Source organism: Alligator mississippiensis, chromosome 7 (genome assembly GCF_030867095.1).
Source record: "Alligator mississippiensis isolate rAllMis1 chromosome 7, rAllMis1, whole genome shotgun sequence".
In the NCBI taxonomy this organism is placed as follows: domain Eukaryota; kingdom Metazoa; phylum Chordata; order Crocodylia; family Alligatoridae; genus Alligator; species Alligator mississippiensis.
In genome coordinates this window covers 22,563,553-22,588,364 of record NC_081830.1, presented here as the reverse complement: position 1 = coordinate 22,588,364, position 24,812 = coordinate 22,563,553, and the positions used below count along the sequence as shown (strand labels likewise).

General features: G+C 40.4%; 2 long non-coding RNA genes across 2 annotated transcripts in view; one reads left to right on the top strand and one right to left on the bottom strand.

Moving 5' to 3' along the window:
- Positions 1 to 24,812, top strand: part of LOC109281948 (uncharacterized) — a 67,612-nt gene that overhangs the window by 1,222 nt on the left and 41,578 nt on the right. The gene's annotated exons all lie outside the window — the stretch shown is intronic.
- LOC109281947 (uncharacterized) overlaps positions 17,628 to 24,812 on the bottom strand; it is a 149,082-nt gene continuing 141,897 nt past the window's right edge. Inside the window, exon 6 of the long non-coding RNA XR_002088776.2 lies at positions 17,628 to 21,048. This is a non-coding gene — a long non-coding RNA (uncharacterized LOC109281947). The remainder of the gene's footprint in view (positions 21,049 to 24,812) is intronic.

Here is a 24,812-nt window from a genome sequence, read left to right as displayed (position 1 = left end):
TTTGCTGTTGTGAACAAATGAAAACGTTTAGTTTTGGAGGAATAGACTCAAGTTAGGGTAGTTTTTACATTTGCCTTCCCTCTGGGAGAATTGTCTTACAGATATGGGCCAGAATTAGTTTCCCCACCTCTATCCTCCTGAAATGTCAATAGCAACAATAGGCAACACTGCTAGCCAGTGTCCACTCTACAGTATGGCTCATTGTTATCATATGAGAAGTTGCATACACCTTTCTGATCAGACTTGTAGGGAATGCAGTCCAGTACATAGAGTTGGGAAGGCTGAAAGTCAGTAGATTTGATTACCTTTGATTCATCTGTAGATCCAAAGAAAAGTTGCTTTACTTTACTTTTGCTTCAGTTTCCTTAGCATGAAAGTAATGTTATTCTTCACCTGTCTTTGGAAGTTGCTTTGTCTCTCTCCAGTTGTGACTATGATGTGTCTGCACTCCATGGTCACTCTCAGTAACAATGGGAGCATACCCATACAACCAAGGACTGTGGGTTAGAATAAGAATCTGGAAAGATTTCACTTAATTATTTGATGAAAGATAAAGAAAAACTTACCCAATGTACCCAAGCTCAAAAAAAAAAAGGACTAGAACAAACAACAGCTAATACACTGTATATAATTCATAACAGCCACAGGACAGAAAGGAAAAATAAAGACATGTCATGCAGAATGTTAGAATGTTTTTTCATATGTTAAAATAATACATTCCTTTCCCGTGCGCTGGAGTAACAAATTTGTCTGGATTCGCGTTTTTCCTCTTATTATTTCTCATTGTTAAAGGTCATTGGGATTTGAAAATGTGGGTAGTTTGTACCTTCACTCTAATCCATCTAATAAATTGCATTTAAAGATGTATATCCACTAAAGACCAAAGCCAGATGACTGCTCCTTTGGCCCACCACCCCATTTGTAAAATTTGCTTACCCCCCAGATACAAGTGACAGGTTTTATCCAAATAAAGAGTTATGCCAGTCACCCGAATTGATGTTGAAGGGAATTTAATTGTGCTTTGGCTTTGTACTGGTAGGATCGCTGCTAATTTGGCCAATATACCAGGAATGAACCAGTGCCCTTCAGAGCTAAAAAACCATGAGGTGGAGATCAACAATTAAGTGATCCTCGGAGGGTCTCAATCAGTTTCTTTCAAGGGCTGAGGGTCAGTCAGGGTACATCCACACTGCATTCACAGGTGTAACTACAGCTTGGGATGGATTATGTGCATTAGCTTTAATTTAGCAGGCATGGATAAAAATATCAGTGAAGAAGTGATGGCATGGACTTCAGTGCTGCCTCTGTGAACATATTGGAAAGCCCAGATACACACTTGTGTTGCTAGCTTGCTGTGAAGTTAGTGCCACTATGGATTCATTGCTTTTGTTTCTTGAGTTAGCATGCATATCCCTGCCGATATTGCAAGTGCATCTGTGACTAGTGTATCATGCCCTCAGAATGCAGTTCTCACCCCAAACCAACAGACTCAAAGATACAATCAAATGTGCCATGCATCTCCGTCTTGTTTGGACTTGCATGCTGAAATACCAGGGAGACGCTTGCAACTCTTGACATGGACAATGGAGGATCTGTTTAATATTTGAAGCCAGCAACAGAATACTCTGTGATTCATTTCCTTTCTTGCAAAAAGAATGAAAACACTTGCACTACCTGGTCTGGAAAGAAGAATATCATCTACCTGCAGGGCAGCAATATAGATCCAATGAGATGGGAGTGTGGTAACTCAGTAGAACAGGAGTCACAGTGCACTTATTTGGGTCTATGTTCTTTAATCTCAAACAGCCTTGTTGGGCCTAGTCATTGTGTGAATGGGAGATCTACGAGGAAAATCCCAGTGGAAATGAGATGGCTGATTCAGGCAGTTCAGGAATCTTTCCGCTCCTGGAGAAAAAAATATGAGCCTGATTCTCAGCTTGCCTGATGCCCTTTACAGCAGCTCTGGCACAGCAAAGCACCATTAGAAAATAGAAATACCCACTTCCTCTAAACATTTCCTCTGTGCAGACAACCTGATCAGGCAGGGGTGAACTGGCCTAGGGTTGTATGCCAGACTGGTTTCCAGGCCACCATATAGTATGGGGGAGATGAGGGAAGGCAGTGTGGATGGATTGCTGATTCCATGGAAGCAACCTGTAAATTAAACTTGTGCCCATGCACCCATGGCCTCTATTTCCGCCCAAGTATAGGAGTAGGGGAACTGAGAATCAAGCTGTCTGTCTGAATATAAAATGCTATCAGATGAGAATTCACCACATACTGGTATTAGCATGAGCTGCATTTGCATCAGTATACTGGAGATGAAAAGCTCTGCTTGTCATTTTGGAAGCTGTCCCAGGTCCCTATAGACTAAATAAGCATCTTCTGCCTGATCATTTTGACCTATATTAGTAAATCTAACCTCTCAATATCTTATTATACGCACCACATTAGAAAATCAGAGGAGGGGAATGAATTAAGATATGGGATTTGCAGTTGGAAGGATTAGTAATTAGGCCTGTGTATGCAAAGTTTACCAGTCTCTTTCTTATTGTCTATGTTTTTGATTCCCAGATGCAGAAGGCTCAAAGGGATGAAAAAAAGATCAGGGTTGCATACTTCCTTATATTCACCATGCATCACTCTCTCAGCTCTGAAATCCTTGCTGCACTTAAATATCCAGGCTTTTGAGATTTTAGCTCATCTGTTCCTAAGCTCTGAACCCTTAAAAACCCACTGCACCCCCTCATACTGTACTATGCAACCTTGTGCTCCTGCATCCTCATAGATTTAAGAGTGATTTCCAGTTGTTTCATCTCTGAAACCATCTCAACAAAAGAAAGGCAAGGACTTTTGAGTTATCTTTCATTGTACCAACTGTATAGTTGGGAGAGCTGTTGGACAAGTTTTCAGGCATCAAGTGCCCAAATCTCAAAAGGGAGAAAAGTTTACTTCCCAATTAGAAAGTGGTGGCTGAGCTTAAGTTAATGAAAAATAGAAAGTTAAAAGGCACAAATTTGATGGGTAAATATACACTTAAAAACCAGAGCGCCAGGTCATTATGCAGTATATATGAATGTAGCTCTAGTGAGGCTATGCTGATTCAAACCAGGTGAAATCAGACCTTCCACAAGCACTCTTACAAAGAAAGCTGAAGAAAGTAGGCAGGAAGAAGTAAGCAAATGAAGGGGAAAAACAGAAATGAAGGATAGGGAATATGGACAGGAACATAAATCAGCAAGGCCAAAGAGAAAGAGGGGAATGCCCAGAAATTTGCTACTATGGACTTTAGTCTTCTCTCATGTGCAAGGTGTAAATGGAGTAATTTCAGTGAATTCAAAGGTGTTATAACAGTACTAACCTGCAGTGACATAATGGTGATTCAGGCCCCAGAAAATAATTGGGCTTGATTCTCATTTATTAAAGACTTTTTGCACTGCTAGGGCGTAATGTAAATGCAGATCAGTCAGTGAAGCTAGACATGGGCCTTAGTTTTCATTTATACTGATATCTCTTTACACTGCCAGAATGGTATAAAAGCAATCTTATACTAAAAGCATCCAGCCTTTTAAATAGTCACTTAGGACTTGTAAAAAGAGCAGATAGTATGTATAAAATGTTACCAAATCTGAACAGCAGGGTTGGATATTTATTCACAGGAAGGACACATTTGCACTCAAAGGTATGATAGAGCCTAGGTAAACTAGCTCACTTGGATAACATATACAGTAAAGATGCATCGGCATGGGTTTTTGTATGTCACCAGCATGCTTGAATGGCCTGCACTGAGGTTCAGGCCACCACAAGTTTGTTGGTATTGGTACCCATGCTAAGTATATAAAAGCTAGCTTGGATATGCTTGCCACTCAAAGAGGCACCATACCACTCAAAACCAGCATGTGCCAGTCTTTGCATCTAGGATGAGATGAAAGAAGTTAAAAGTTATTAAAGTACACTGTCTAGGAAAGGCAACCCAGCAATTTATAATTATTACAATAACTCATAATTATGCATCACCATCCTCTTTTGGGTCACATTTCTGATTGCAGTGTTGCTGTTGCTGTCCTTTAAGGCCTCTTTATACTGCCACTGATGTAAAGGGGATTCAGTGTAAATGCAATCAGAGAGTTAAATACTCTACAGCTACCTCCAAGTAACTACAATAAGTGTGAGGACCTGAAAAAAAAATCTTATTCCTTCCTTGTCTCCAGCTAGTTATTCCCTCACCATCTAGTATTTCTCATTATTCATTGAGTTTGAATTTTTTTTTTTTTAATTCTGTAAAATACCTTGTACGGAAGAACAGTATTAATGGGGAAAAGGGAGCCCTCATTTTTGCCTAACTCTGAACCTACTAAAACCTGAGAGCTAGAATTTCTTCCTCACTAAAGTAGACTAAGGTCAATCTATATCTAGAAGGGCCTGAAAATGGGAATTAAATGCATTTAAGGTCATTTTAAGACATTTTATACCACTGAGTTGGTGTGAAATGGTTTTAGAATGAATGACAATCAGAATCTATGAATCCTAGAGTGAGAGCAGAACTCCAAAATTGCCACAGTACCAGGCCATTATAGAGGTGCTGGTCTTGGTTCTGTCATAAAGATTGAATGGAGTTTTCTGTCTCAGTATTAATTTGCAAATACGTTGGCTTTTCTAATTTTATCCCACTGGAATTCCTAAATCCAGACAAAATTGACTTTCACACAAGAATCTCAATTGTTTACAGTAGAGCTCAGTCCTGTGCTTAGTCAGTGCAATGTGTTTTTTATTAAATTTCTCTTGTAAAAAAAGAAAAAGTTTTAAATTCAGGGAAAAATGCTTTTGTAAAAATAAAAAATAAAAAAAGTTAATGAAAGATCAAACCTTTTGTTCTCAAATTCTAGATTCTTCATGTAACCCACAGCACAATCAAGTCCTTCTGTTGTTGGGTAAAATGGGGTCTGATTCCCTTATCACTAATATTAAAAGTAACTCCACTGGAATTAGTGGAATGACACATCTGTCTAGTAATAAAATGTGACAGGAGGTCCAGCCCACAGCTAAGTACGGACACTTTAAAAGTACAGAACAAAGTGAGGGGGGATTTTTCACATACATGAATGGTGGCATAAATGAGAAAAAAACCTGAGGGCTTTGGTGTATCCTCATATTGCAGTGATGTAAATAGAATTAAATTCCCATTGTGTTAGACCTTAAAAAAGTGCAAACCAATATTGTATGTGTTCGCTACCGTAAGTGAGCCTACAAGGCTCAGGAGCATGGGCAGTTTGGCCCAAAGACTCTCTAAGCCGACAGAAGATTCATAGTCAGAGTTTGTAAAACTTGTCTGAATACACAACCAGGCCTGATCTTGGAGTCCCTTCTTCTGTCTCTATCTCCATACACACCTACACTCCATACACATCATTGTGAGCAGGAGTTATACAAATTTAGTCTGTGCAAGAACTGGAGAACTGGAAACTCGTTTGTAGTCTGCTGGGTTAAAGTTTCTTGGGAAAAAAAGACTCTGGTAGTAGATTATAAATCTAGATAAAATGAATGTGAAAAAAAACCCTTCACATTAAATGTTGGCATTGCTGATTCCTCCCTAGATCTCTGGAACATTGCTTCTCATTAAGGCTTCATTATGTGAGAAGCAAAAACGTCACGCTCTGACATTAGAGCCGCAGCAGCTAAAGATCAATTACCTGTGTATTTCTAATTGCTGGGTTGTAGTCGAAGCTGTGCTTTAATTTTCCACCGAGCTGTTATTTCTCTCTTTTTTTAGTAATGACATTTGAATTCCTTTTAGCAAAATACCAAGGTTAAGCTAAAAATAATCCTGCCCATCAGTTTTAGATTAGGACTAGGGCAGGCAAAGATTTACTGTAAATGTGTGTATAATGATTGCTGCATAGGCTGCCAGGAAATTACCACAGTCAGACACTTAAAGTACTAGATTTTTTTTGATTTTTTTTTTTTACATAATCTGAAGTTGTGTCCGATGGGCGAGTAGTAGCTTCTATTAATATCTTTGCATGAATCCATTTTCCTTGCTCTCATGAGTAACAAGGATACATGAAAATGATTTTTCTTTACCTTCTAGTAGAGGATGCTTTGAACTTGATACTACCTCACACCTTGCTACAGCCTCACACCTTGCTTCCAGTTAAGTGCATGCATGTTTGCAGAATCAGGGCCTTACTGGTGTGGAATCAGAAAAAAATAAATGCCTTGAACTTTGATCATCTGAGTTATAAAATGACATAACCGCTTTGTGGGGAATTGCTGGCTCTGCATACTAGAACATATAAGGGAAAGTGTTTGTTCTTTGTAACTCCTCTGCAACTGCTTCGCTCACCGCGGCCTTGAAGATAGCAGAAAAAAAGTATATACAACTCTGATTTCCAGGTGCAAGAACGGAGTGTTATTTCTCACTTTGTGAACTAACCTCATCTCCCACATGGTTCCCATCCTGATAACAGCAAAGAAGTAATGAGGTAGTGTTTGCAGCTGTGTTTTTTTACTAGCAAACTCGACTATATGATCAGCTGAGTTGTAAGCAACTGTTGAAAAGTATATAAGCCTCCTGATTTTGCTCTTGGGGGGGAACCCCTTCCAAGTGCTTGGAAAATCCATGTCACTTTGGAGTCCCCCCTACAGCTGTAGTTTCATTTGAATAAAAGCTTCTGCTGACCTGACCCAAAAGTATGCTGCGTGTGTTTCCACGACACTGGGAAGAGGCACCATGCCACTCAAAACCAGCATGAACCAATCTTTGCATCTTGGATGAGATGAAAGAAGTTAAAAGTTGTTAAAGTACACTGTCTAGGAAAGGCAACCCAGCAATTTATAATTATTACAATAACTCATAATTATGCATCACCATCCTCTTGTGGGTCCCAGCCCAGAACCCACTAAAACAATGGGAATTTTTCTTTTGTTTCAGTGGCTTTGCATAAGACCATTACAGAGCCTATCTGGATTATCCTAGTTTTGGACTCTCCTACTCAAAAGAATTAAAAGAGCACTGTATTTCCTAGGATCGGGGATATATCTCCATGTCGAGTGGTGATTTTAAAAGGCTAAACCAGGACACCAAAGACCTTACATCATTCTTTTCCACAGTTGATTTACTCAGAGTCTGCAGTTGTCCTGTCAGCATTTATAATGTTTGGGAGAAGATTAATTTTAATAAAATTTTTTGGAAACAATGGCAGATCATGGGAAAAGCTCATCTTGGAGGCTTAAGTCTTTTTCTCTTCTGACTTAGCTTAGGAAGTCAGTTTGCATGCGCTAACAACTTATGTCCTATGTTAGCCAGAAAAACATTAGCTAGAATTAAACGCTATTCCACTGACATTGGAAGTGCTCCACCCTACAAGAGTCCACAATATTAATTTCCCTAAGATTACTAGTATTCTCAGAGGAGAAACAAAAGCTGTTGAGAGAGATGCTCGCTCTTTATGTCTGATTGGAAATGAAACATCACTGATGCATAAAGCATGCCTGACTAAGATCACTTATTAAAAGAGTTTTAATATAATTCTGAGATGTAGGTGTCACTTTAGCATTCCAAGCAAAGACTAAGGGTCATGCAGAAAGCATGGTGATTAATTCTGGGTTTACTGGCGTCAATCAGTATTGCTCTACTAATCTCAGTGAAGATTTTTGCTGGCTGAGAATCTGGCCCTCTGGCTCACAACATGCTTAAGCTCAAATGGCACATAATTATTTGTGTTAAATCCACAAATATACAATATGAGTTAAAGAAATAGGGTCTCTCCCACCAAGCCAGAGAGAAATTTTCTGTTCCTGCACTTCTTACTAAAGATATGCAAAATTGCCCGCCCACCTTAAACATTTTGTTTAAATTATTTTTTATAGGCATAAACCCTTGAAAGAATCCATTGCACAGCTGGCAACATGACTCAAAATTCTCACTTGCAGTCCTGTGCATTAAAAACTGCCTCTGAAATACAGGGGCTTACCTACAATCAACTTTCATCCACGTGATTAACAGTATAATTTAAAATTGATGTGGTTAAGCCAATAGAAAGAGCCTTATGGCCACTTTTCAAGTGCTGACAATTTGATTTAAATAGATTAGGTTTAAGCAACACCAAGGCAATCTACTCTTAAGGTGAAATAAGTATGTCTGTGGCAAATTCTGCACTACACTAAATCAGGGCTTGTTTTCAAGGGAGCCCTTGGGAAAATAAATCTGAATTATTTTTTAAAGTGGATTAATTCAACTTTTGTGTGGACTCTCTTACTCAGGATTAAAGTGGCTTTAATTCAAATTTGCTTGATTGAAAGCCACGTTAATTTTGAAGAACAGTGGCCACGCAGGGGTTTAATGTGGTTGGACTAATCCATTCTAAATTTACCCTATAATGAATTGGGATTTATTTTCCAGAGTACCGCTTTGTAGAGATGCCTTCAGTTTAGAAAATGTTTAAGTTAAATTGGTAGAACTTTCATCTGAGAACAAGAGCTAGGAAACAATAAAAGTAGCCCATTTCTCTATAGAGGTAAGTTGCATTTATTTACTGTGGAAATGCTGAATCTTGAAATTAGGTGTGTTTTCTTTTCTTATACTAAGGACCTTGTCACATTCTGTAGTATAAAAGAGTTCAGATGTTTTCCTAAACTCTAGCTACACTTACTTTCAGGCCCTTCTTGCTACCAGAGCTAGTACCAATAATCTTCTTCTTGTGTCATTAGAGTAACCCCTTTCATCACGTTTGTTTTATGATCTTCCAGTTTGCGTGCACAGGTATTTCAGGCGTCACCGTGTTGACCAGTCCGTAGCAGTCCCTCTGGGAAGGTCCTCCTGGGGTTCCAGGTCCATTTTAGGGCATCTGATTATGCATAATCTTTCCTTCCATAGCTTCAGTCACACCCTGTCAGCTGTTGTGTGCAAGGACACAACACTGATCACAAAACTCTTTCACGCTTTAAGCCATTTGGTTAAGTACCAATGATAATTAAGCTCAATATGAGTATAAAATGTAGTAAACTACTTCTGGAGAACTCAGTTCACTTCAACCTTCAGTGGAGGTACTGGAAAATTTCTTGTTTCCAAAAGACTTCCTACCTTGCAGGATCAATTCCATTAAAACATTCTGTGAGAGCCAAGAATTTTTGTGGATGATATTTTTTGTTGGACCAACTGAATGGTTGGAATGGGCTTAGGCAAGCCTCTGGGTATCAAAGTACCCTTCCTCAAGTCTCTGGGAGAGAAGCAGACAAAGCAGAGCTAAGTAACAGAACAAAAGTTTGTGTAAAACTCTCTATGTAAATAAAAATAGGATATCAGAGAAATCATCAGACAGCTGAAGGACAAGAGAGATGCAGTGAAAAACTGATAATGTGAGAACAGGATTGTTCAGGAGGGTCATTGTCACCTGTGAAATGGTGATGTATGTGAAGCGGTGATGGCATAATTCTGGTATCTTACTAAAAGTGTCCCTGACTTTTTCCTGGAAGAAGTTGGAGCCCAGTTATTTGTCAAAGCTCTAGTTACCTTTGAGTCCAGAGATTTTATTTTCTATAGTATTATTTATAGCAAACTTTTGGAGAGGTTGAAAACAAAAGACATTAAACTTTTGTATGTGTCGTTACTTACCAGAAATGACCCAAGTTTTTGTGGTGCTGAGATCTAACTGCTTTCAGAAAAAAGAGTCAGGAAAATTTTGTTTATGTTAAAAGAAATTTGGTAAAATTTAATAGTGGAGGTGATAATGCTTGCAATTTATTTTGCAAAGATCTTGGATAATGGCTTATTATTCAGATGAGTCAAATACAACCTGTAGGATTATTTCTCTTGCTGCTTTTTATTTAAGTCTACAAGAGTCTTAGGTGGTTTTATTGTAGGTGTTAGAATATTTTCACACATGCTTACAAAAGAATAATTAAATATCTAACTATTTAAATTCTGTTAGCATAAAGAGGTCTAGTGTAAATGTGAATCACATTGATAGTAATTAATGCACTGCAGACTTTAAAAGAACATTTACCAAGTTCTCATTTGAACCCCCCCAGCACCTCACAGTCTGTAAAAACCAAACAACTTTTTCTATTTTTGTAACTGGAACTGGGCTCTTTTAACTTTATGTTGTTGCTTTATCTGGTTTGGGGAGCAGCTATGCTTGTCCAAGAAAGCTCAGATGATATCTAAAGAGCAGTACACCATCTTTCAGTACTAATCTCTATGCAGCATTTTCCTCTTAATAAATGAACACTTGTACAATTCCCGTGGCCAGATTCAGAAGAAAGCCTGACGATGAATCAAAGAGCCAAAGGGAACCCTTATTGAGCCCTTTAGGCACCAAGAGAAGGAACTATTTTTCCTTATACTAAGGACCCTGACTGTCTTGAAATCTGGCTCTCATTTCATCACTTAGAGCCAGATCCCCTGCTTTTCACTGGAAGGTCTTATATTCTTCCAGGAAGGCTTTGCAGAAGGAGATGATATATTTAAAGACAGATTTTTTTCTCTTAGCCTCTCCAGAGTAGAATGATTCATTGGAGCTCTTGGTGGTCCGGTCCATCATCCCACATCGAATAAAAGGAACTGTAGAAGGCTTCATTAAAGACACAGTGGAGACAGCTTGGGGGTCTAGAAGTGAAGCTAAGAGAGCCCAGGGTGAAAGAGGGAAAAACAACCTGGGGGAGCAATCTTGGCTGGCTACAGGCAAGTACCCAAGCCAGAAAATCCAGCAGATTTAGAGCCCTGGGTTTTGCAGAGGTTCTTTTTACTTTTCTGATCATTAGGGCCTGATTCTACAACAATTTCACTATGGGCTTCAATAGAGAGACAGGTTTAACATAGGCGTAGTCTGGCTCATAATTGCTGACTGACTTTATGGGCTTCAAACCCTTACTTACATGAGGGGTGCCAGTGAAGATGGTGAACAAGGACTGCACCTCTCTACCTAGGGGAGGTGCTTAGGCCCTCTGTCACCTTAGTGACACCTTACAAACTTGAACGTATTTATCCTCTCTGTGCCTGTCACGCAGGGAAATAATGTTCCTGTGTTGGAAGTGTAAATCTTCTCAAGATTTAGCCTTATAACCGATATTCTCTCAAGTTTGCCTAAACTTTGTACTAAGTTTCCATTTCTTAACACCTTATAAAGGTATAAGGAAATGCTAACAAATTGACTATCTGTTAAAGATTGTTAAAAAGTCTCATAGACCAACAGATAGACAAGGTTCCTTGGGTGAATTTGATATCTTTTATTAGACCAACCCAAATAGTTGGAGAATAGTTATTAAGCAAGCTTTTGGGTTCAAAAACCCTTTGTCAGGCTCAGGAAGTTTCAGCAGTTGGTGTGTGCTCTTCCTGGATGCAATGAAAAGTAAAGAAGCCAGGGGCTGGGCTGGGCTGGGCTGGGCTGGGGAGTCAGTTGCCAGGTAGATTATAATGTATCAAAAATCCAATGTCTATGTTTAGTCCATGATCTCTAGTATCCAGGAGGTTGATGAAATGGAGCTCATAGGCTCGTCTCTGGGAAGTGTTGTGCAAGTTTCCCTTGAGGATCAGGACTGAGAGATTGGAGAGAGAGTGGCCCTCCTGTGAGAAATGTGCCCCCACCGGTAACTGGGGATTTCTGTCTTTGATGGATTTCCTGTGTGCATTCATTCTGGTGTGCAGTTGTTGTCTGGTCTCTCCTACATGTTTTCCATCAGGGCATTTGGTGCATTGGATGAGGTATATTACATTTCTGGAGGTGCAGCTGTAAGATCCTGGGAGGCTGATGGCTCTGTTGTGGGGTGTAGTAATTGTGGGGGTGGTGGAGATGTGTTGGCAGGTTTTGCATTTCTTGTCCTGGCACGGTCTGGATCTTTTTGGTGTGTTCTGGGCTTGAGGAAGTTTGCTTCTGGTGATGAGGTTGGCGAGGTTCAGTGCTTGTTTGAAGGCTAGGATGGGTGGCTCTGGGAAGATCTTTTTAAGAATAGGGTCTCTTTCTAGTATGGGTTGCAGTTGTTTGAGGGTTTTCCGTACAGGTTCAAGGGAGGGGTGATACGTCATAACCAGCGGTGTGCGATTTGGGGGAGGGAGGGGGTGGGAGTTCTGTACTGCAGCAGTTCTTCACGTGGTATCCAGGTGGCTCTTTCAAATGTGTGATCTATCTCTCTGGACGAGTGTCCTTGCTGGGTGAAAGCCTTTTTAAGATTGGTGAGGTGGCAATCCTGGGCGTTCTCTTCAGTACAAATGCGGTGGTATCTGAGGGCTTGGCTGGATATCCCAGCTTTTTTGGTGTGTTTAGGGTGATTGCTGGTTCTGTGCAGATATGTATGTTGGTCTGTGGGTTTCTTGTATAACGTGGTCTCTATTTTATCATTTTGGATGAATAGTTTTTGAACCTGAAAGCTTGCTTAATAACTGTTCTCCAACTATTTGGGTTGGTCTAATAAAAGATATCAAATTCACCCAAGGAACCTTGTCTGCCTATGTCCTTAGACCAACACGGCTACAACCTACACCCCTGCATCATAGACCAACAGGTTTTTTATAACCGTCTGTAGCACTTTAACTGATATGCTTATAACCTCTATAATGTGTTATTCATATCTGTAACATGCTTTTGCCATCTATTCATCATCTATTAACCCTTAGCAAGTCATTTTAAAATGGATTCTTCTTATAAGTAACGACCAAAATAGTTTACTGTCAAAATGCCGTCTTGGAATACATCGAAGACAAGTTGAAACATTCTTTTGTATCAGAAAGAGCTTTTAAAGATTTCTCCACTTCCTTTGGTTATAGGGAAGGGAAGTTATAAATTTGATTTTCAACCTGTTCAGCTTTGGAACTTTTAAACATTTGTTTAAGGGGGAAAGAGAGGTTCAGTACAGAGCTCCCGTAATGGCTCTTGAATACCTTGACAAATGTGCTTCTTCAGTATGGAACAAGGAGGAGAGCAGATATTTTCATACAATTCAATTATATTTTCAAAATGTTTGTCCTATCATAAAGCAAATTTAAAAAAATTAGCCTTAAAAAAGTAAACGAAGCACCTGCCAAGAAAAAGCTTGAAACACTTTCCATCCTTAGTGATTCAACACTTGTTCCTCCTCCCCACCCCTCCCCCAGTTTTTGGCCCCTTGCAGCCAAGTTTACATTGTACCTAAGTATCCAGGGACATTAAATTTAACAACCCAGGGATGCTAAAAATAGCCACACAGTGAGAAATGCCACTTGCTTGAAATGAACACTGGAGAGCTTGAAGGACTCCTAACTTGATCCTCATGATAACCTCAAGGATTTGTGGGAGCTCTTAGTATTTCTAAACCATTAGGGTAGTATCAGTTTTTGCTACATTATTAGTGCTTAATTTTGTAGGGTGCTGAGTACTCTGGAAAGCACCTGGTTCACTGCAAACCCGACCATTAATCCCATTGACTATACGTACTTCTAAGCATATGTTTAAGTGGTTTACTGAATCCTGGATGCAGCGCTTGGCACCTCTTAGGATCATGCCTTTACACTCTGATCTTGCAAACTCTTTCACACATGCCAAACTGGTTTCATGTGATTAAAGCAGAGCACACAAGTAGGTCTTTGCTTGTATTTGTATTAGGTACTTCATAATAAGGACTGTCTTTTTCTTTCAAGATATTTACACTTCTTTAATGAACAGGTGAGACCCTTATTGTATTAAACTGGAGTGATGCTGGCAAGTTGCACAAAACACTCACGGGTGTAATTTTGACCCTACTGGTACTGTAATAAGACTGATTAACAAAGCTCCCAGAGGGTATTAAAGGCAAAATCATTGAATAATAGCTCACGAAAAGGGGAGCAAATACAGAGAAATGTATATAGTCTGTTCAGTTAGACGAATGTGATCCAGGGCTGGCAAAGCCCTAACAAATCTTTCCCAAAGTGCCTCAAAAGGAATCTTGGGGCTACTCCAAAATAACAGTTTTTAGTGATTTTCTTTCTTCATTGACTTTGGATGAAGTTCTCCATAGATTTGCGAGCTGGCAAAGGTTGCAGCAATCTCTTACTTGCAGTGCTGCTCACAGTTTGCCCAGCTCTCATAATGTTTTATCTACTGTAAATAAGGTGTGTATTTCTCAATTTTTGCCAATTTCTTCCTGGTACCGAAAGCCTGCTAAAGACGAATTCAATAATAAGCAAAATGGCACACAGGCCATCATCTTTGCTAAGGTCACCAAAGAATAGGTAGACACACTATAGCAAAACCACCCTAAAATATTCAGAGAAATGACTACCTACATATGACATCTTCTCAAGATATGATATTTGATCCTTATTGCTCTCTTCATCTATATACTTTCAGCCTCGATGTCAGCATGTGAGTAAAACTTCACTCTTGCGACTGGTTGTATGGACTTCTGTGAGATTACTACTGTTACTAGTAGTATTAGTAGTACTTTTACTAGGGTAAGTAGTAGGGTTGGAGTGTTCTTGTAGCCATGAGGATATGAGGAATGTATGAGAGAGAGGACTTTTTGTGATACCTTTTATTGCACCAGCTATGTGGCTGGGAGATATGTTGGACAAGCTTTTGGTCACTGCTTCATCCAGCATTGAAGTCTGAGCAGTTCTGGTACGTTGGTATCAGCTAGTCTGCACATAACAATTCAAATGTAAGATCTGCTGTCTTTTTAATATGTTCTTCTTCCGAAGTGGTTCCAGATGTACGTGTCCACACCTACTCTTACAAAATACTGACTCCTTTAGTCGCACAGGCAACCCAAAGCACCCCATTGGAAAAAATGTGGGAGGTAAAATATGGTAGAGGTAAGGCAATGGAGGAAACCATTGGATGTGCTTTCCACATAGGGACATCCAATCCCTCATTTTCTGCTGCAAATACCAGTCCAATGGAAAAAAAAGATACCAAGTAAACAACATGTATGATAACCCTTGTCATTTCTGTTTGGCAAGTAGAAATTATAAGGTGCAAAACTGCTCTTGAGAGAAAGAAGAGGATAAAATAAAATGTTCCCATAGCATTTGCCTCAAAACAATTTTTATTAGCTTGAGAGTGCCAATAAAAGAGCATATTTTCCTATTAGATTTTATAGACATTCGAGCCACTGCCATTGTAGAAAGTTTTCATCAGCCTGGTAGTAAAACCCAGTCCCAGGAAGTTGATCCTTCTCTTGTTAATACCAGATTTCCACCAATTTGGGCTTGTTGACACTAGCAGGGCTGTTTCTTGCTCACACCAATCAAGCCCTGCATATTTCACTTGGTAATGTTCAGATACTTGTACAAAAATGGTATTTTATCCTGTATAACTCATTTTTCCGGAAAACCATTAGTCAAAGATCCAAGCCATGATTGAACTGTAAAAGCCTTAAGAATTACTGTGGGAAGGTTTACCATTTTAAATGCATCCAGCCACCTGGAGTGAGGATTAAAAGTATTTCCCCCTTCCTCTGAGCTGGTTTTGAGCTTGCAAAGAGCAGCATTTTCCTTGTAGGTAGGATATTGTGTGCATTAGGCCAGTTAAAGTTACCCAGTTTTACACAGTACCACTCATTTTGTGGTTTTATCTGAAATGCTGTGTTTTTTAAATAGGATTCACAGGGCAGGTTGTGAACTATATGCATCTAACCCAAGCAACCAGGAATAGCAAATGGCGTGAAGGGAAAGAAGACCCCTATAGAAAGTTAATGAGCTTTCTAGGCTATGGGGCTAGTTGTTTTTTAGTATGTATGATACCCCTAGTTTGTTAAATTGTAGGCATTGACAGGGGGAAATCCTCTCCATGCTTAAAGGTACAGGGAAACTACATAAACATCTTGCAGTGATGTAGTTTTTTGCATGATGAATCAGGAGCAGTTTTAATTCCACCAGTATATTGTCCTGGTGCTCAGTGCACACGAGGCCGCCTTATGCCCTCTACCCACTCTTCTGCTCCTATATTTTGCCCTTAGGACAAACTAGAGGAACTTCAGAGCTTCTGATGGTCTCCAGCCCTCCCTACTGCTGGCAAACAGAAAGGAACAGGTGACCTTCCTTATAGTAAGGGCAGGGGTAGGCAATCCCTGGCACGGGTGCCAGAGCGTAGCACATGAAGGCATTTTGCTTGGCACACGTGCCTTAGGGCAGACAGCAAGGAAGGGGCCGGGGCTGCGCTTCCACAACAAGGATCGGGCCCCTCGCAGCTCCCCTGCTGTCTGCCCCGGTTGCAGATGTTTTTGGTACTCTGCCCCAAAAGGTTGCCAACCCCTGAGTTAGGGCGTCCACAGCTGCCATTTCCCTACAGAATATTATCAGTGCAAAAGGGATCAGGGATCTTGCCCATGTAAAAAATTTCAAAGCATATAAACTAGAAAAGGCCAAAGGCTAAACCATACATCTAAATGTTTTCTTGTTCTTGGAAGGTTCTGAATTAAACCATGCTGGGAGGGGCACACTCCACTGTAAATATCCATGCATCACTGCATTTTTAATCCCCTCAAAGTTTAGAGCTGTTCTGCTTCAGGCTTGTGAGTCAGGGTCATCTATGGCTTCTGTTCCCATATTTGAATATCTTCTGCTAAGACATTTTCTCCCAATGACTGGTGAAGAGACACGGTGAAAAGACACCCCAAAGCTTCAGTGATTTATGATTGTTCTCCACTTAAGTTTCTGCATGGTAACATTTCTAAAAAGATTCCCTTGTGGCAGTGGCCAGTAGCCATTTTTATCTTTACTTCCGGCAGCTGGTTAATAGGAGTTCCACATACCATGCTCTTTCATGGAGCCTTTATGGTTTTTAATTCTTCTTGTGGTTTGCCCTTATCTAATAAAAGACATTAGGCTGGGAAATATTTGGTTGTTGTTTGTTCCTACCTGTGATGCTAACCTGATTGCCTCATTTCAGACTAAGATATATGACATCATTATGTATTTTTCCTGCCTTTCAGTCCCAACTTCCAGCCTGAGCAATGTTTCTCAGTAGCAATGCATCCCTTCTTTAGAGCTCCCAGTTTTTGGGTATCCACGGGATGCACTGAAGACTCGAGAACTTATTCTGATTGGACTAAGCCCCATTTATATCATTCTGGCAGTGTAAGGGGGCCTTACAATCAGCGTACATGTAATTTGTGTCCCTTTTTAAGGCTCATGTATTCTGCCAGAGTGGTATAAAGTACCCTCAGTGTATATGAGAGTCAGGACCACAGTGTAAGTTTTCCATGTTCAGGTCAGTCAGCCCTAGATCACGTTGACCTACTCAGCTTTCATTAATTTATTGTTCATGTATTCATTTTTTATTTGCCCATTTCTCCATGGGTTGAAAGAATGGCTGATTTGAGTTTTTGTTTAGCTGTGTATCCATTGACCCAGATGTTTTGCCGTGGGCATTTTATAAAAATCTAAAATAAATAAATACACCATCCATCTCCTTCTCATGGGATTAAATATTCCCAAAGAATAATTAAGTCTGATGTGAGTTTTCTCTTAAACAGCAGCAGAGCAGCAATGAATGGTAAATTCACACAGCTACTATTGTAGGCTTCCACATACCAGTGCCTTGAGAACCACAGTCATAACACAACTTAATATCTACATCCCTTTCTCTCCCATTGGGTTTTTGCCACAGTGTGCAATTTGCCAACTGATGTCAAGGGGCTAATATGTCAGCAATAAAACCATTGCAACAGCGTCCTCACAACCAGGCTGGATTTGTATTACATAACATAAACAATAAAAAAAAAAGGAAGAAAGAAAAAGAAATTATTATCAGTATATAAACCAGCAGAACTTCAAAACAAATACTTTACTCTCGGATACATTTGAAACACAAAGGGGGTTGGATGGGAAATACAGAGCCCTTATGTTCCTCTCTTCTGTTGTGTTTATAATCATGTTTGGTAGAAACGTCATCTTGCTAATATCTCAGCCACATAACTTGATGTGGTTTTCATGTGATTATTTGCTCCAGAGATGTTTAACGTGAAGGCGGGAAGAAAAAGGCTCCCATGGCTGCTGAGACCATTTGGTAAAAAAAAAAAAAAATAGGAATATAACAAAAAAGGAAGTTTAAGGACATAATTTTAACCCCAGAATCAGACCCAGAGCCTTCAGGAATCTGATTACAGCTCCCTGATCTGCTCTGACCAATAGCATTTTGGAGAAGGGTTTCACTAGGGGCCGTGCTGTTTTCTATTGTACCAGAGGGCACTGAAGATGCTACCTCCACTCCATTTACATGGAATATCCAGACATATATAGCAACTCATGGAGGAGGGACCTGTCAGATCAAAATGAATTTATTGTGGTGAAGATGGCTGGGCTGCCAGCCCTGGCAAGTGGAGTTTTCTGTTTATGTACAGGATACGGTTTCCTGTGCTAACCCACAAGCATGCCTCGGCCCTGATCCACTGGGGACAACCTCTTGGACTGAGAATTCAGGGTCTGAGTCATCTGAGTGCCGTTCCCGTTGCGTGACGCTATAACGCCAGCGCAGCGTGGATTCCATTCCAGCATTCTGTCGATGCCATGCGTAGATTCCCTTACAGCTGTTTCGTTGGTGGGATCAGCTGGTGAGCTGCACATTGCTGCAGAAGCTCAGCGCATTCCAAAGGATTTCGGCCAGAATAAAACTGGAGTCGTTCTGTGGTGAATCAGGCCCTCAGTCTAAATATGGCTTCGGTCTTGTGTCCTCAGCTGAGACTAATGACCAGGTTGTCAATTAGCACCAGCAGCAGTAAGGGAATTGAAGTGGAATCTTGTCCGGTAGCAATAGACTGAGAGTCCCCAAACTCATTTCACAAAGGCCAGCAAATCCAGGAGGATAGCTGGAAGGTGTAGTTATGCAGTACTTACAGATGGTCTTAGATGAAAACAACTACATGTATACAGGATTTTTTAATTGTTGATAATCAGCAATACTTTTGCAGAGCTTTGCAAAACATGCATGATCCACTCAAAATGTAAGTTATTGTTTCCCATTAGCATTATTTATTAACTAGCGAATTACCCGTCAAGAATGATGGGGGGTGGGGGCAGGCGGGGACGGAGCACTGCCACCCACCACCCTGCGCCACCTCTGCCTCCCAGGAGTGGGGGCGGGGGAGAAGTTTTCACGCAGCAGCCGCTGCCACCACCCACCACCCTTGATGCAGCACTGGCTGGAGCCCTGCCTCGCCGGGAGCCAGGCTTCCCAAGAGTGTTACGGACAGGCGGACAGATGCACAGACAGACAGACTAAGCCCTTTGTATATACACAGATTATTTATGAATAGCTCCAAGAGCAGAAATGTAAGGTTCCTCATGCTAGGCACAAAGCAAACATGGTGAGAGAGAATCCTTGCCCTGAAGACCTTACAGGAAAAATAGGCAAGACAGACATCTGGGAGAGGAAACAGACCTAGAGAAATGAAGTACGTTGTCAGAGATCACATAGCAAATCATCTGCAGAGTAAAGAGTATAGCCTTGATCTTCTGAGTATCCTAATGAGCTGAAAATGAGACAGTTCTAATGGGCAGCTAGCTAGAGGTTGAGGAAGTAGGCAGTAGACTTTCAAATCAGCATTTCTGGGACCTGTCCCATTATATGAAGGCTCTGTGGTGTCCCATGGGAGATATGGATAATCTGAGTTACTGCATTACCAAGGCTAGCTTTATGGGGCTTTTTTAGCCACAGGCAAACTGGTTTGCTCTACATTTACTACAGGCTAAAATCACCCACACAATTCATGTTTTCTGCTCCAAGCAACTATCTTTTCTGCCTCTGTTATACACCTGGTTATCAGCAACAACATCCTGATATGTACTACAATTTTCACGTCCTTCCCATAAAATACATTCCAAAAATCTTGCAACTATGCACTGTCACTTGGAGGTCTGCAATTAATGATAGCAATGCAATATCTAAATTCTGGAAGAAGGATGTAGTGTAAAATTTAGGGTGATACAGCTATCAGCGTGTGCTGCTATTGCAGTGACCCAGCATGATTTGAGCATTTATTTCTGTTCTACAGGAAAGAGTGAGACAGATAGTTCAAGGCAGGATAAGTCAGATTCTTGGCAAAGAAATTGCTAGAGCTATGCTGCTTTGCACCTGTAGAATATTTGGCCCACTGCTGCTCACCTAAAATATTGGGATTATTTTATTTAGAGCCAATAAAGACATATTTCATCTGGAACTGATACAAAGATGGATGACCTGAGTAATGCTCCCTTCAGAAGGGCTTGCTTGGAACAAACAGATTAGTTACATCAATCGGGGGCCATACATAGTTTATCTCACATCCTAGCACTTCAGAAATTTCTGTTGTGGAACATGGGATCAGATCTGTTGCAAAAGAGTCTGACCAGGCTTATGCAGATAAAATGCACAGAACCAAGATAAGGGGGAAGCTAGATCCTTGCCAGAAAGAACTGTAAAAGCAAGAGCCCTTTTCCATTGCCATTGGGGCTCATAGGTATATGCACTTCACTTCAGTAGGAAAGGGAACGCACCCTAAAACATCTAGAACCTAATTCTGAATATACTCTAAAGCAGTGGTTCCGAACCTTTTTCAGTCAACGTACCCCTTGGTCTCAGAGTGAGACTTCACGTACCCCCTAGGAGCGATGTTTCCAGTGCAAGGTTGAGACATGGAGCAGGAGTAGGATATCTGGTTTACACACACATGCACATTTTACGGCAGCAAAACCCTGGCAATTTCAAATTGTCAAGACTTTTTTTAGGCCCTTTGACCTGTGTTAGACAATGTATGAAATATATCGCATGTACCCCCCGATGAGGCTTCACGTACCCCTGGTTCAGAACCGCTGCTCTAAAGCACCTTCACTGATGCCATTGAAATTACTCCTCATTTTGACCAGCATAAATCAAGTCAAGAAGATGAGACTCAGTTCCAGATTGGGCCCCACAATCCTGACATCCACAGACTTTTTGGGTGGGTATCATCCAGCATATGATAGGTTTGGTAAGCGAAGTGGAGCCAGTCTTCTGCTCAAAGCATTTCCTATATTGCAGACAAATGAGCTGAAATGCAGTCATCTCTGGAGTGTGAGCAGCAGCCAGTGGTTGTCCAGCTTCGATTAAAAGGACAGGCCCTCTGCTCTCTGAGGTGGATCTAGTTATGGCAGTACAAAAGTGATAAGTTATTCCTTTAAGAGAAAGGGAATAAGCTAAAACCATATAAGGCACATAATTACCCCCATATTACAGGTTGTATTGATTAAATTATTTTAGTAAAAGAAATTGCATCCCTAAATTAAATAGTTGTATTGGTACAAAACCTGTGGGTAAAGCAGGCTCTTAGAGTGTGTTTTTCATTTTCTAAAATGTGTTGCATGGCTGAAACACGGAGCCCAAGCCTAGGTGAATGTTAGCATCAGGTGAGCATGCCTTGCCGTTCTCTGAACTCATCTATAAAGGTTTCTGTGAAATCAGCTCCAGTCCTCAAAAGAAAAACCTGAACTGAATGATTTGGAATATATCTGGTGGCGTTTGTGTGCTGAAGGAACTATGGGCTAAGTTTTTTCATGACAGCAATTTTGTACCCTTGAGCTTCTGATTCTTGCAGAATGCATGTGCATGTCTTGAGAATAAGGTGTGCCTTTCCTGTTTAAAATCACACTGAAAATCTTTTGGATCCTTCTACAAACCAGCCAAGACATTTTGGCTTTATGCAAGTGGCCTGTAATACACTGGGAAACTGTCTTTTTACTTGGGGTTTGCATGGGCTGTAGTGCAGTGTGACGCCTTTAGGCACAACCAAAAAATGATGGTACATGTTGGAATCTTATAAGGTACCGACGCAAGGAACATTTATGACTTAACCCAAAGTAAGTGTTATGTAAGTGCAGAGTACTGCCATTATTCATCGTTAATTCTAGTGGGAATTATTACATTTCTCTGAACCTCATACATGTTGGTTGCAAGAATGTAAAGAACCTTGTTATTGGCTAAATGTAGACTGCAGTTTCTGGGACATTAGATCCTCCAAGCTATATATGAGACTTTTGCTCTCTATCTGTTAGGGTTGTAAGATTCTTATTGGACTCATCCATGCTTCTGAAAACTCCATTCAACAGTAGCAAATGAGAGTGCTGTAAGGCCCCCAACTATTTTACCTTTCGACTGTTTTTTCAACCTTGATTTGGAATGGGACATGATGAAATGCTACCAAAAAATCCTGGCCTCATATAATTTCCAACACCACTTTACAGATTTGATAGGTCCTGATAGCTCAGAGGGGCATGCAGACTTTTGGGTGCCTTACTGAACTCCATGTCCTGACAAATCTAGCAAATCTTTTGGTTGCCTATCTGATCCCAGATTGTTCATCAGGGTTATCACATGAATTTCACTCCAAAAGAGAAAAAAAATCATTTATTTTCTTGTCTATTCTTTCTTGTCTTGTCTTTCCAGTATTTGTTCAGCTAGAGAGAGTTTACACAGCTTGTGGAGAATTATTTTGTAAGAAATTAGATTTCTGTAGCTCTTCACTTTCATTTTGTTTTCAACTGGCAGCGTTCTGCATGCACCCCTTCGGAGCCCTAATCTTTACAAAAGCAGGAAATATCTACTGTAAGTGAAGGTTTTATGTTTAAAAGAGAGCAGAACACCACCCCTGCAAAGGAGAAAAAAATGTCTTTAGTTCCATTTTAAAGATAGATAAACAATGGCACAGATCCCGCAAAGCAGATCATTGGCCAGTATTTCCACTAGCCCCATCATCTGGAAATATTCTGATCGGTTGTTAGTATCTATCCCCAAAGTGACATCATTTCAGTGATAAGGAGTGTACAGAGGGGCAAACAGTACGCAGGCACAGATCTATCAGTAAGACTATACAAAGTCAGTGTTTCCATGGGTTTGAATGCAGGTTATGCCCCTGCATAGTTTCTTTTAGGTTGATGGGGGGCACAGCTTGGAAAGTGTTTTGGGATGAAAGTTGATCTGTCAAGGTAAAAGACTATTATTGCTCAAAGCTTAGAGCTCATGCAATAAAAAGAGCATTAAGTCTTAAGGAAAGGTCATTCACTTTTCTGTAAAGCAGGTTTCCTTTTGTAATGGATAAATGAGAATTTACCAATAATACTGTGAGATGTTTAATGAAAGAATCACTTTTCCACTGTGTTTCCATATGTGCCAAGAAGCAATTTCCTAAGTTTTTAACCTGAAGGAGACATGGGAAATATATGTCAGCCCAACCAAACAGTTGTATGACTCTTTAATTTTTAAATAGGGTTTGTGATAGGCTGAATTATAAGAAAAGGAAAGAATTGGTATTTTGCAAAAAGGAAAACAGTAAAAAAGGGCTCTTCTGCAGGCCTTCTCTGCAATAGAAAACTTGGAGCACGTTGCTTAAATTGGGTGCAGCCCACTGGGGTGAAAGGCAACAAATGTGCTAGTGTTTTGCTCGTGAGAAGGCACATTTCAGTCCAAACCCAGTGAGAAGAAATAGGTTCAAGAATATCATCTGGAGTAAGGGTCCACATCCTGGTCAAATGTCAACCTGGTCAAACTGGATACAGGGGTCAAAACAGAGATCACTCGAATCTCACGAGTTGTGTTTGGCCCCAACTGGTGGAAAGCCCTGGAATCGGATGTTCTCACAAGACTGAATGGTATCCAAAGCACTTTCCGATTCTGAGTTCTGTTCAGAGCCAAAACCATCAGGAAGGCGTGTTTGGATCTGGACAGTCAAAATCAAGCCCACCTCCTAACATGGAAGAGTCCAAATACACTTTTCCCTTTAACTTTCACTGTGAGAAACTTACTGTTGAAAAAGGACAACAAATATTTTTTTACTGAGCTTGGGCTCTACCTGGAAAGAAAAGGGCACCTCCAGTCCAGGGCCTTTGCTGTTGGATTTTCACCACAAACAGCTTCTAAAGTCACCCACCCCATGTACTTGCTGTTGCTTCAGAAGGCAGAACCCTTTTACTTTGTTATTTAGAAAATTAAAATGGGTTTTGGACCTGTGGTATAGACACTGATGCTGTAACTAGAGCACTGCGAGAGTCCTATTTTGCATTTATTTCAGTTGTTGTGTTTTCTACTGGTGGACTAGAATTCTCCCCAAGTCTTCTCCTTTTTATAGCAGCATTAATGCATGTCTCTTGTATCGGGGAAATACTAGACTACTATTTTCATTTTGTAGCAATCTTTGCAAACAAAGACATGTTTGGCTTTGGGATATATCAATTTAGGAACTTTCTTAGGACACATTGGGCGTGTCTACACAGGCTTTTACACACGCTTCAACTTAATGCGCATTAGCCTAATACGTGTATTAAGAAATATTCCTTGTTCATGTTCCCCCAGGAATCACATGCCTCCATCTGAGAGTTTTGTTGGGAGAGGAAAATAAAATGGGACCCTCCATGGAGAAATGCAAGCCAAAAGCACCTTAGTAATGTACAGTCACGTGTTCATTCAGTCTTGAAGGAAGTGTTAAGAGCTAGTGTAATTAGCTACTGGACAAACTCTTTACAATACTTTGGTTTTTCATTGAATCCAGAGTTAGAGTCTGTTCTCAAGCCAAATGGACTCAATGGTCATTGGGTCAAGGTTTGTCTGTCTTATGGTCTGGTTTGTCATCACCTGGGACATCTATTACAATCTCTGTTGTGTCACACTTCCCAGAAAAAAATATTTAAATTAGCCAGGAACTGTTCGCAAAGAAAAGGCATTTAACAGACACAAGCCTATGAAATGTTACACAACTACTCACCCAGGGAGAAGAATTTCTTATGATGGAAGAACAGAATATTAATAGGGGTTTTAATTTTTCCATGTCTAGTCCTTATGTTAAAGAACAAGCAAGTAGGTTTTGTGCCAGGGCTAGCAAATTCTCATGACATTTTCCTAAGAGTGGCATGAAAG